Source organism: Mustelus asterias, chromosome 5 (genome assembly GCF_964213995.1).
Source record: "Mustelus asterias chromosome 5, sMusAst1.hap1.1, whole genome shotgun sequence".
Lineage (NCBI taxonomy): Eukaryota > Metazoa > Chordata > Chondrichthyes > Carcharhiniformes > Triakidae > Mustelus > Mustelus asterias.
Genome location: NC_135805.1, coordinates 25,227,035 through 25,240,043, shown reverse-complemented (window position 1 = coordinate 25,240,043; position 13,009 = coordinate 25,227,035). Strand labels below are relative to the sequence as shown.

Here is a 13,009-nt window from a genome sequence, read left to right as displayed (position 1 = left end):
AACCAAGCATGCCGAATGCCTTCTTCACCACTCTGTCCACCTGTGACTCCACTTACAAGGAGCTATGAACATGTGCCCTTAGATTTCTTTGTTCTGTAACTCCCCCCAACGCCTTACCATTAACTGAGTAAGTCCTGTCCTGGTTCAATCTACCATTTGTCTAAATTAAACTCCATCTGCCATTCGTCAGCCCACTGGCCCAATTGATCAAGATCATAGAAACCTACAGTGCAGAAAGAGGCCATTTGGCCCATCGAGTCTGCACCGACCACAGTCTCACCCAGGCCCTACCCCCATATCCCTACATATTTTACCCACTAATCCCTCTAACCTACGCATCTCAGGACTCTAAGCGGCAATTTTTAGCATGGCCAATCAATCTAACCCGCACATCTTTGGACTGTGGGAGGAAACCAGAGCACCCGGAGGGAACCCAGGCTGACACGAGGAGAATGTGAAAACTCCACACAGACAGTGACCTAAGCCGGGAATCGAACCCAGGTCCCTGGAGCTGTGAAGCAGCAGTGCTACCGTGCCACCCATTGCAATCCCGTTGCAATTGGAGATAACTTTCTTCAGTGTCCACCATGCCACCAATCTTAGTATCATCTGCAAACTTACTAACCATGCCTCTTATATTCTCATCCAAATCATTGATATAAATGACAAATAACAGTGGACCCAGCACTGATCCCTGAGGCACACCGCTGGTCACAGGCCTTCAGTTTGAAAAACAATTCTCTACAACCACCCTCTGGCTTCTGGCGAGAAGCCAAGTTTGTATCCATTTAGATACCTCATCCTGGATCCTGTGGGATTTAACCTTATGCAACAAACTACCATGTGGTACCTTGTCAAAGGCCTTGCTAAAGTCTATGTAGACAACATCAACTGCACTGCCCTCATCTACCTTCTCGGCTACCCCTTCAAAAAACTCAAAATCAAATTTGTGAGACATGATATTCCACTCACAAAGCCATGCTGACTGTCCCTAATCAGTCCTTGCCTCTCTAAATGCCTGTAGATCCTGTCTCTCAAAATACCTTCCAACAATTTACCCACCACAGATGTGAGGCTCACTGGCCTGTAGTTCTCAGGCTTTTCACTGCAGCCCTTTTTAAACAAAGGCACAACATTTGCCACTCTCCAATCTTCAGGCACCTCACCCGTGACAATCGATGATTCAAATATCTCTGCTAGGGACCCACAATTTCCTCCCCAGCCTCCCACAATGTCCTGGGATTCACTTCATCAGGTCCTGGGGATTTATCTACCTTGATGCGTTTTAAGATTTCCAGCACCTCCTTCTCTGTAATATGTACACTCCTCAAGACATCACTATTTATTTCCCCAAGTTCCCTCACATCCATGCCTTTCTCAACACTGAATACTGATGAGAAATATTCATTTAGGATCTCACCCATCTCTTGTGGATCCGCACATAGATGACCTTGTTGATCCTTAAGAGGTCCTACTCTCTCCCTTGTTACTCTTTTGCCCTTTATGTATTTGTAGAAGCTCTTTGGATTCTCCTTTGCCTTATCTGCCATAACAATCTCGTGTCCCCTTTTTGCCTTCCTGATTTCTCTCTTTATTCTCTCCTACACTCTCGATACTCTTCAAGGGATTCACTTGATCCCAGCTGCCTATGCATGTCATGTGCCTCTTTCTTCTTCTTGAGCAGGGCCTCAATATCCCGAGTCATCCAGGGTTCCCTACTTCTGCCAGCCTTGCCCTTCACTCTAAGAGGAATGTGTTTACCCTGAACCCTGGTTAACACACTTTTGAAAGCATGTGGCACGCTTTTTTGAACAATACTCAAGTTCCGTACTACCAAATGACCAAAATTTGTGTTGCCAACAGCAGAGTGTGTGTTTTTTTTTGGCAAATTCTGTCTCATATTTTAAATCAGGTAGATGATAAGCGTTTAGATGATTCATAAACTCTAGCTGGGCTCTATCTCCTCCAGGACTCTGATATAGCACATTATTGAAAACCATACAAGTGATCATCATGCCTATGCATGTCCCTGATGCAAGTGATGAACAGTTGTATAAGACTGTCTATTAAATGCCTTAAGATAGATAAGGTTGGATCAAGAATTAAATATTTACTTCCAATCTAAACATGGGGTGAGATTCTCCAGCCTCCCAGCGTGTGTTTCCCGTGGTGGGAGGCGGCGCGTTGTTTGCGAGCGGCGGGATTCTCTGGTCCCGCTGCTGTCAATGGGATTTCCCATTGACGTCACCCCACACTGGCTGGAAACCCGCAGGCGGTGGTGCACTGCCAGCGGGACTGGCGAATCCAGCCGACGTGAAGGGCCGGAGAACTCCGGTCATGGTATGCTAAATGATTCCTTTTTTCCCCACACCTGATATGTTTGCTGCAGTATGATTTGATGGGTGGCTGGGTACCCTCTGGTACCCCGTCCTAGCTGATCATCATTAATCAGGGAGCCTCAGCAATCAGAGCCAGGAGTCCATTTAACCACATTTAGCAATGCAACTTAATATGATCCAGCCTTCGTCTGATTTCTATGTATTCGTTATCTGCAGTTCCAACAGGGAGGTTCCTGGACACCATCAGGACTCTCGTTTATCTCTACAAACCCCGTAACTGAGATCACTGCTATAGAGAGAATCAAACTTATCTTTCTATCCTTATCAAACCAATTTAGACCTCAGCTGGTTTGAATCCCGCTTTACTGCATGGCATTATCAGTCAATGCTTCAGCCTGAAGAGTGTCTCTGCGCAGTTATCTGGAACTTAAAATTCCCCTCTCACTTCATGAACAATTATCCCCACTTCTGAATGATTTTAACTTTTGAGTAGACCTTGCTCAAGCTGTAGATACTTTATGACAGTCTTTGCCCCTGAGCGTCACATCATGCCTGCAAGTCTACAGTTAAAAAAAAAGAGAAATGAGAGAAAAGCAACGGGCAATTGCTCAAGTCCAACTTCATTGACAGAATACTGATGGCAGTTACAGTAAAAAGGACAACACTTTTGAAAAGTTCATTATGTCCGTCAAAGCAAGCCAACTGTACACTGGTTGAGACGCTTCATTAAAGAAGTGTGGCTAAAACACTTTCACAGTGCAAGAGATGCAAAAAGAAACCCCAACACTGACAAAAAAGAACTTTCAGCTGCCAAGGTAAATTTGTGTTAAGCTACATCGCAAGCTTTGGTTATTCTCCAATGCCGCAGGCAATTGCTTTGCCTCAGTCTCCTGGAACAAGAAGGAGTCAATCATTATTGCTGAATAAATGCAGGTGCTTACCGAGTCATCTTGAGGGTGCAGCTCACAACGATGTCCCTTCACTTCGGGAGCTGAGGCGTATGCAGCTGAGCGCTGAGGCGGCAACATTGTTCAGTCTCGAGTATCCTTCCTATGTTAGCTTCAAATCACTTCCATCTTTATGCCTCTGAAATAATTCATGCACACAATACCAAATTCAAGGTAACTTCAGAGGATAAAATCACAGAATACTGTTTGGAAAACAATTATCCTATGTAAAAATTCTTCCCGGTACAAACTATTGCTTGAGTGCTAGATAAAATCCTGCTGTAAAACTCAACTCATAACGTGGCAGAGTGACCACCTCTCCCACACCTGTGACCTCTACACCCCTAGAACTGAATGCAAAGTTCCCCAGGTTGGGAAGGCAATGGCCCAGTGGTATTATTGCTAGACCATTAATCCAGAAACTCAGCTTATGTTCTGGGGACTTGGGTTCGAATCCCGTCACGGCAGATGGTGGAATTTGAATTCATCTAAAATTAAGAACCTACTGATGACCATTGCTGGAAAAACCTATCTGGTTCACTAATGCCCTTTAGGGGAGGAAATCTGCTGTCCTTCCCTGGTCTGGCCAACATGTGACTCCAGAGCCACAGCAATGCGATTGACTCTCAACTGCCCTCTGAAATGGCCTAGCAAGGCACTCAGTTCAAGGGCAACAAGGAATGGGCCCAGCCAGCAACGCCCATCTCCCTCGAATGAATAAAAAAAGTGTTGCAAGAGCGCTGATTACAAATGACAAGGAAAAGCTGAAGGATAAGGAAGAAAGGGGAAAGAGAACAATGGGAATGGGAGGGTAAGAAGTAACTGTGGGAACACAAAACCACAGTGGTTAGCACTGCTGCCTCACGGAGCCAGGGCCCAGGTTCAATCCCTTGGGTGACTCTCTGTGTGGAGTTTGAAGGTTCTCCCTGTGTCTGCATGGGTTTCCTCCGGATGCTCCGGTTTCCTTCCAAAGGCCAAAGATGTGTTGGTTGGGTGGATTGGCCATGCTAAATTGACCCTTAGTGTCCCAAGATACGTAGGTTAGATGAATTATGATGTGGAGATGCCGGCGTTGGACTGGGGTAAACACAGTAAGAAGTTTAACAACACCAGGTTAAAGTCCAACAGGTTTATTTGGTAGCAAAAGCCACACAAGCTTTCGAGGCTCTAAGCCCCTTCTTCAGGTGAGTGGGAATTCTGTTCACAAACAGAACTTATAAACTTATGTCTTTATAAGTTCTGTTTGTGAACAGAATTCCCACTCACCTGAAGAAGGGGCTTAGAGCCTCGAAAGCTTGTGTGGCTTTTGCTACCAAATAAACCTGTTGGACTTTAACCTGGTGTTGTTAAACTTCTTACTAGATGAATTAGCCATGGGATAGGGAGGAAGAAAAGACCTGGGTAAGATACTCTGCCAGAGAGTCAGTGGAGACTCGATGGGCTGAATGGCCTCTTCTGCACTGTAGGGATTCTATGATTCTAGCATGTCATACTGCAGTCCATTTTCCAAACTAGTCCAAGCTGTGGTTTCTCAAGTTGAGATTGCTAGCCAAGTGCCAACAACAGTTATGTACTGCTAACTCACAGAATCTAGGAACTGATTTGGGGCAGTCTACCTCCATTTCATTAAAAAGAATCCAGACAATGAGATCCAGAGAGCAAACCTGAATCCAATCGATCAATTTGGGTCAGATTTGAAGCTCAGTTTGAGGTTTTTAAAAATTCATTCGTGGGATGTGAGCATCATTGGCTGGGCCAGCATTTACTGGTCCCTTGAACTGTGGGCTTTTAAGAGTCAACCGCCTTGCTGTGGGTCTAGAGTCACATGTAGGCCAGACCAGGTAAGGATGGCAGATTCCCTTCCCTAAAGGGCGTTGACAATGGTTTCATAGTCATCATTAGCCTTTTAAGGTTTCAAGTTCAAATTTCATCATCTGCTCTGGTGGGTTTTGAACCCGGGTCCCATGAGTATGACGTTGGGTCTCTAGGATGCTACCTCCCCTGAGTGCCACATGCTAACAACCTGAGCCCTGACCACCCCCCCCCCCCCCCCAAAGGTGAAAGAATGGTTTGATAATCTGAACAAAGACCCCAAAGCTGAAAGACATGAAAGGGGGATGGCACGGTGGCACAGTGGTTTGCACTGCTGCCTTACAGCATCCCTACAGTGCAGAAGGAGGCCATTCAGCCCATCAAATCTGCATCAACTCTCCAACAGAGCATTCAACAGGTGCACCCCCCTGCCCTATCCCCATAACCCTATGCATTTACTCCGCTAATCCCCCTAACCTCCACATCTTGGGACACTAAGCGGCAATTTCGCATGGCCAATTCACCTAACCTGCACATCGTTGGACTGTGTGAGGAAACCGGAGCACCCGGAGGAAACCCAAGCAGACACGGGGAGAGCTTGCAAACTCCACACAGTCGCCCAAGACCGGAATTGAACCCAAGTCCCTGGCGTTAACCTCTGTGGTTAGTGAGAGTTGTAGCGGACATTCCAAATTTCCTTCGTCTTTTGAGAAAGTAGGTTAAAAAATAAGACAGTAGATAAGCAGTGGTTGACATTTAAGGAGATATTTAATAACTCTCAGTGAAGACATATTCCAGTAAGAAAGACTCTATGAGAAGAAGAATGAATCACAAAGTGTGAATATCCAGGTGTAGCAAGTGATTAGGGAGGTAGATGGAATGTTAGCCTTTATTGCGAGGGGAATGGAATATAAATGTAGGACAGTCTTTCTCCCTTTCAGTCTGCCATTTGACTTATATTCCCTCATCTTGCGTCTGCTTCAACTTTTTCATGTCTTTTTTTATTGTTCTTTCTTCTCCTTTTCTCTCTTTGTCTTCAACCCCAGCATAACCCATGCCTGAGATCTGCCATGTGAATAACTGTCATGGTTGCATAGATTCTCTGAAGACATTCAAGGTGAATGCCGACAGCCAATTTGAAATTAGGCAGGAAATTGTAGCAAGGCAGAACCGGATATTGAAGTAGAATTTTAGTTTTCCTGCTCATATCTGGAAGAACGTGGGGGTTCCCATTCAATGTGGGATTCCCCGTAGTTACATAAACAGTGAAGTAAGCATAAAAATGTAGCAGTAATGACTCATGACAAAGTCCTGATTAGACCATATGGCCTAGCCATGTATAATTTCCCTTCTTCATTGCCTGCTGTACCTGCGCGCTTACTTTCAGCGACTGATGCACGAGACACAAAACAATTTCACTATTGGTACTGATTTCCTTCAGCTCATCACTAAAAATTGTGTTGCTCAGAACTTCTGGTATCTTCCTTTGTGAAGACAGAAGCAAAGTATGAAATTAGTTCCTCAGCCATTTCTTTGTTCCCTGTTATGAATTCCCCTGTTTCTGACTGGAAAGAGCCTACATTTGTTTTTGTCTTTACATACCTGTAGAAACTTTTACAGTGAGTTTTTTATGTTCCCTGCTGGCTTACTTTCATACTCTATTTTCCCCTTCTTAATCCATCCCTCGGTCCACCTTTGCTGAATGTTAAATTTCTCCCAGTCCTCAGGTCTATTGCTTTCTCTTACCTATTTGTATTCTTCTTCTTTGAATCTAATATTATCTCTAATTTCCCTTGTCAGCCATGGTTTGGCCACAGTTCCCTTACCACTCCTGTGCCAAATAGGAATAAACAACTTTTGAAGTTCACCTATTAGTTCCTTGAATGCCTGCCATTGCCTGTCCACTGTCAGTTTCAGTAATGTTTCCCAGTCCATCATAGCCAACTCATGCCTCATAGTTACCTTTATGAGATTCAGGACCCTGGTCTCAGAATCACTATCCACCTATCCAAGAATTCTATCATATTATGGTCACTCATCCCCAAGGGTTCTCTCGCAACTAGATTGTCAGCTGATCCTTTCTCATTGCACAATACCCAGTCTAAGATGGCCTGTTCCCTTGTTGGTTCCTCAGTCACAGAGGGTAACAGTGGAGGGGTCTTTTTCCGGTTGGAGGTCTGTGACTAGTGGTGTTCCGCAGGGCTCTGTACTGGGACCTCTGCTGTTTGTGATATATATAAATGATTTGGAGGAAGATGTAGCTGGTGTGATCAGTAAGTTTGCGGACGACACAAAGATTGCTGGAGTTGCGGATAGTGATGAACATTGTCAGAGAATACAGCAGGATATAGATAGGCTGGAACATTGGGCGGAGAAATGGCAGATGGAATTTAATCCAGATAAATGCAAAGTGATGCATTTCAGTAGATCTAATGTAAGGGGGAGCTATACAATAAATGGCAGAACCATCAGGAGTATAGACACACAGAGGGACCTGGGTGTACAAGTCCACAGATCCTTAAAGGTGGCAGCACAGGTGGAGAGGGTGGTCAAGAAGGCATATGGCATGCTTGCCTTTATTGGACGGGGCATAGAATATAAAAGTTGGCATATGATGTTGCGACTGTAAAGAACGTTGGTTAGGCCACATTTGGAATACTGCGTCCAGTTCTGGTCGCCACACTACCAGAAGGACGTGGAGGCTTTGGAGAGAGTACAGAGGAGGTTTACCAGGATGTTACCTGGTATGGAGGGGCTTAGTTATGAGGAGAGATTGGGTAAACTGGGGTTGTTCTCCCTGGAAAGACGGAGGATGAGGGGCAACCTAATAGAGGTGTATAAAATTATGAAGGGCATATATAGGGTGAACAGTGGAAAGCTTTTTCCCAAGTCGGAGGTGACAAACATAAGGGGTCACGGGTTCAACACAGATGTCAGGGGGACGTATTTTACACAGAGGGTGGTGGGGGCCTGGAATGCACTGCCAAGCAAGGTGATTGAGGCAGACACGCTGGGATCGTTTAAGACTTACCTAGATAGCCACATGAACAGACAGGGAATAGAGGGATACAAACGAATGGTCTAGTTGGGCACATGAGCGGCGCAGGCTTGGAGGGCCGAAGGGCCTGTTCCTGTGCTGTATTGTTCTTTGTTCTTTGTATTGGTCCATATACCCTCCAGAAATTCCTTCTTTATTGTACTGTGAGTAATTTGATCTACCCAGTCAGACTAAGGTCACCCATAACCACAGATAGAACATAGAACATAGAACATTACAGCGCAGAACAGGCCCTTCGGCCCACGATGTTGCACCGACCAGTTAAAAAAAAAAACTGTGACCCTCCAACCTAAACCAATTTCTTTTCGTCCATGAACCTATCTACGGATCTCTTAAACGCCCCCAAACTAGGCGCATTTACAACTGATGCTGGCAGGGCATTCCAATCCCTCACCACCCTCTGGGTAAAGAACCTACCCCTGACATCGGTTCTATAACTACCCCCCCTCAATTTAAAGCCATGCCCCCTCGTGCTGGATTTCTCCATCAGAGGAAAAAGGCTATCACTATCCACCCTATCTAAACCTCTAATCATCTTATATGTTTCAATAAGATCCCCTCTTAGCCGCCGCCTTTCCAGCGAAAACAATCCCAAATCCCTCAGCCTCTCCTCATAGGATCTCCCCTCCATACCAGGCAACATCCTGGTAAACCTCCTCTGCACCCTCTCCAAAGCCTCCACATCCTTCCTGTAATGTGGGGACCAGAACTGCACACAGTACTCCAAGTGCGGCCGCACCAGAGTTGTGTACAGTTGCAACATAACGCTACGACTCCTAAATTCAATCCCCCTACCAATAAACGCCAAGACACCATATGCCTTCTTAACAACCTTATCTACTTGATTCCCAACTTTCAGGGATCTATGCACACATACACCTAGATCCCTCTGCTCCTCCACACTATTCAAAGTCCTCCCGTTAGCCCTATACCCAACACATCTGTTATTCCTACCAAAGTGAATTACCTCACACTTCTCCGCATTAAACTCCATCCGCCACCTCTCGGCCCAACTTTGCAACCTGTCTAAGTCTTCCTGCAAACTACGACACCCTTCCTCACTGTCTACCACACCACCGACTTTGGTGTCATCAGCAAATTTGCTAATCCACCCAACTATACCCTCATCCAGATCATTAATAAATATTACAAACAGCAGTGGCCCCAAAACAGATCCCTGAGGTACACCACTTGTAACCGCACTCCATGATGAATATTTACTATCAACCACCACCCTCTGTTTCCTATCCGCTAGCCAATTCCTGATCCAATTTCCTAGATCACCCCCAATCCCATACATCTGCATTTTCTGCAGAAGCCTACCATGGTGAACCTTATCAAACGCCTTACTAAAATCCATATATACCACGTCCACTGCCTTGCCCCCATCCACCTCCTTGGTCACTTTCTCAAAAAACTCAATAAGGTTAGTAAGGCACGACCTACCTGCCACAAAACCATGCTGACTATCACCTATCAATTCATTACTCTCCAAATAACTATAAATCCTATCCCTTATAATTTTTTCCAACATCTTGCCGACAACAGAAGTGAGACTCACCGGTCTATAATTCCCGGGGAAGTCTCTGTTCCCCTTCTTAAACAATGGGACAACATTCGCTAACCTCCAATCTTCTGGTACTATACCAGAGGCCAACGACGACCTGAAGATCAGAGCCAGAGGCTCTGCAATCACTTCTCTTGCCTCCCAGAGAATCCTTGGATAAATCCCATCCGGACCAGGGGATTTATCTATTTTCAGACCCTCCAGAATATCCTGCACATCCTCCTTATCAACTGTAATACTGTCTATTCTACTCCCCTGCAACCCAGTGTCCTCCTCAGCTATATTCATGTCCCCTTGCGTGAACACCGAAGAGAAATATTGGTTCAATGCTTCACCAATCTCCTCCGGTTCCACACATAACTTCCCTCTGCCATCTATAACTGGCCCTAAACTTGCCCTAACCAACCTTCTGTTCTTGACATACCTATAGAACGCCTTAGGATTCTCTTTAACCCTATCCGCCAAAGTCTTCTCATGTCCCCTTTTAGCCCTTCTAAGCTCGCTCTTCAACTCCCTCTTAGCCAATCTAAAGCTTTCTAGTGCACTACCCGAGTGCTCACGTCTCATCCGAACATAAGCCTCCTTTTTCTTTTTAACCAACAAAGAAACTTTTTTGGTGCACCACGGTTCCCTAGCCCTACCAATTCCTCCTTGCCTGACAGGGACATACCTATCACAGACTCGCAGTAGCTGCTCCTTGAAAAAACTCCACATGTCGGACGTTCCCAGTCCCTGTAATCTCCTAGTCCAACCTATGTTTCCTAATTCTCTCCTAATAGCCTCATAATTACCCTTCCCCCAGCTAAAACCACTGGCCCGAGGTTCATGCCTATCCCTTTCCATCACTAAGGTGAACGTAACCGAATTGTGGTCACTATCACCAAAATGCACACCAACTTCCAAGTCTAGCACCTGGTCTGGCTCATTTCCCAGCACCAGATCCAATATAGCCTCACCTCTAGTTGGCCTGTCTACATACTGAGTCAAAAAACCTTCCTGCACGCTTTGAACAAAAACTGACCCCTCTAAAGAGCTAGAGCTATAACAATTCCAGTCAATATTAGTCAAGTTAAAATCCCCCATAACAATTGCCCTATTACTTTCACTCCTAAGCAGGATTGACTCCGCAATCCTTTCCTCAACCTCTCTAGAACTTTTAGGAGGTCTATAAAAGACTCCCAACAGGGTGACCTCTCCTCTCCTATTTCTAATCTCCGCCCATACTACCTCAACAGATAAGTCCTCATCAAACCTCCTCTCTGACACTGTGATACAATCTCTGACCAATAATGCTACCCCTCCCCCTCTTCTACCTCCTTCCCTACTTCGACTAAAACATTTGAACCCCGGGACCTGCAGCATCCATTCCTGCCCCTGCTCTATCCATGTCTCTGAAATAGCCACAACATCGAAGTCCCAGGTACTGATCCACGCTGCAAGTTCACCCACTTTATTGCGAATACTCCTGGCATTGAAGTATACACATTTCAAACCCTGCTCCACCCCACCTCTGCAATGCCGTGCATTGCAGTCCCCATCCATGCATCCCTCACTTTCAGCCCCACTACTCAGGATCCCTCCCCCCCCCTGAATCAGTTTAAACCTCCCTGCATGGCCTTAGCAAATTTACCCCCCAGGATATTGGTCCCCTTCTGATTAAGGTGTAGACCATCCTTCTCATAGAGGTCACACCTTCCCCAGTACGAGCCCCAATTGCTTAAGTACCTGAACCCCTCCCTCCTGCACCATCCCCTCAGCCATGAATTCAAACCTTCCCTCTCCCTATTCCTCTCTAAACTATCCCGTGGTACAGGCAAGAGTCCAGAGATAACCACTCTGTCAGTCTTGGCCTTTAGTTTCCACCCCAACTCCATAAATCCCTGCCTAATATCCCCTTCCCCTATCCTCCCTATGTCGTGTGTCCCCACATGTACAATAACTTGTGGTTTATCTCCCTCCCCCCTAAGAGTCCTGAATACCCTGTCAGACACATCCCGGACCCCAGCCCCTGGTAGGCAACACACCAACCCTGAGTCCCTACCTTTAGTTCCGACCCTCCTATCTGTCCCCTTAATTGTGGAGTCCCCAATCACAAGGCCCAGTCTTTTACAGCCCCTAACCACCTGAGCTTTCTCACTCGGCTCACCCCCAGAGATCTGCTCTCTATGCTCAGTTGATTCCTCCTCAACTGTAGCCTCCAGCACCGAAAACCTATTATGGAGGGGAACCGCCCCAGGGGATTGTCTTCCCGATTGCTTCTTACCCCTCCTCCTGGCATTGACCCAAGCCTCATTTCTAGGAGTTACTATTTCTCTATAACTCCTATCAACTTCCACCTCCGCCTCCCGAATTATGCGGAGTTCCTCTAACTCCCCCTCCATCTCCTTTACACGCTCCTCCAGAAGCTGCAATCTAATGCACTTCTTACAACTAAAAACTCCTGAAACACTACTGGATTTCCTCACCACATACATCCCACAGGAGATGCAGCATACTGCCTGAACTGCCATCCCTGAAGCCATTACCAGCAAGAAAAAAAGAAAACAAAAAACTTCCCCACACTTATAATTAGGTTAGAGGAGGATGGAAGGGTGGGATCCTCTACCAGTGTAGAGGATCGGGTATCTCCTCTGCACCAATTTATAGGGCTAGGGGCCCGAGAGAAAAAAAAAACTACAGCTACCGGCAGATATTTTTTCATCGCATGCATCTCTGATTTCTTGTCAAATGCTATTCTCAAATTATCACTATAGTTTGATGGTCTGTATACCACCCCCACAAATGCTTTTTGTCCCTTGGTGTTTCTTACCTCGACCCATACAGATTCCACATCATCTGTGCTGATATCTTTCCTCAATATTATATCAATATCTTCTTTAATGAACAATGCAATTTCACCACCTTTTTCGGTTTTGTCTGTCCTTCCTAAACACTGAATAGCCCTCAATGTTTAGTTCCCATCCTTGGTCACCTTGGAGCCATGGGCGGCACGGTGGCACACTGGTTAGCACTGCAGCCTCACAGCGCCAAGGACCTGGGTTCAATTCCGGCCTTGTGCCACTGTCTGTGTCGAGTTTGCACGTTCTACCCGTGTCTGCGTGGGATTCCTCCGTGTGCTCCAGTTTCCTCCCACAGTCTAAAAGACGTACTGGTTAGGTGTATTGACCCGAACAGGCGTCGGAGTGTGGCGACTAGGGGAATTTCACAGTAACTTCATTGCAGTGTGAATGTAAGCCTTACTTGTGACTGATAAATAAACTTTAACCATGTCTCTGTAATCCCAACA

The 13,009-nt window shown here is 45.9% G+C and overlaps 1 long non-coding RNA gene across 2 annotated transcripts in view; it reads right to left on the bottom strand.

Annotated features, from left to right (window-relative positions):
• The window catches only part of LOC144493418 (uncharacterized), a 583,821-nt gene that overhangs the window by 330,732 nt on the left and 240,080 nt on the right, over positions 1-13,009 (bottom strand). For both annotated transcript variants that reach the window (XR_013497740.1, XR_013497741.1), the window contains exon 4: positions 3,281-3,425. This is a non-coding gene — a long non-coding RNA (uncharacterized LOC144493418). The remainder of the gene's footprint in view (positions 1-3,280; positions 3,426-13,009) is intronic.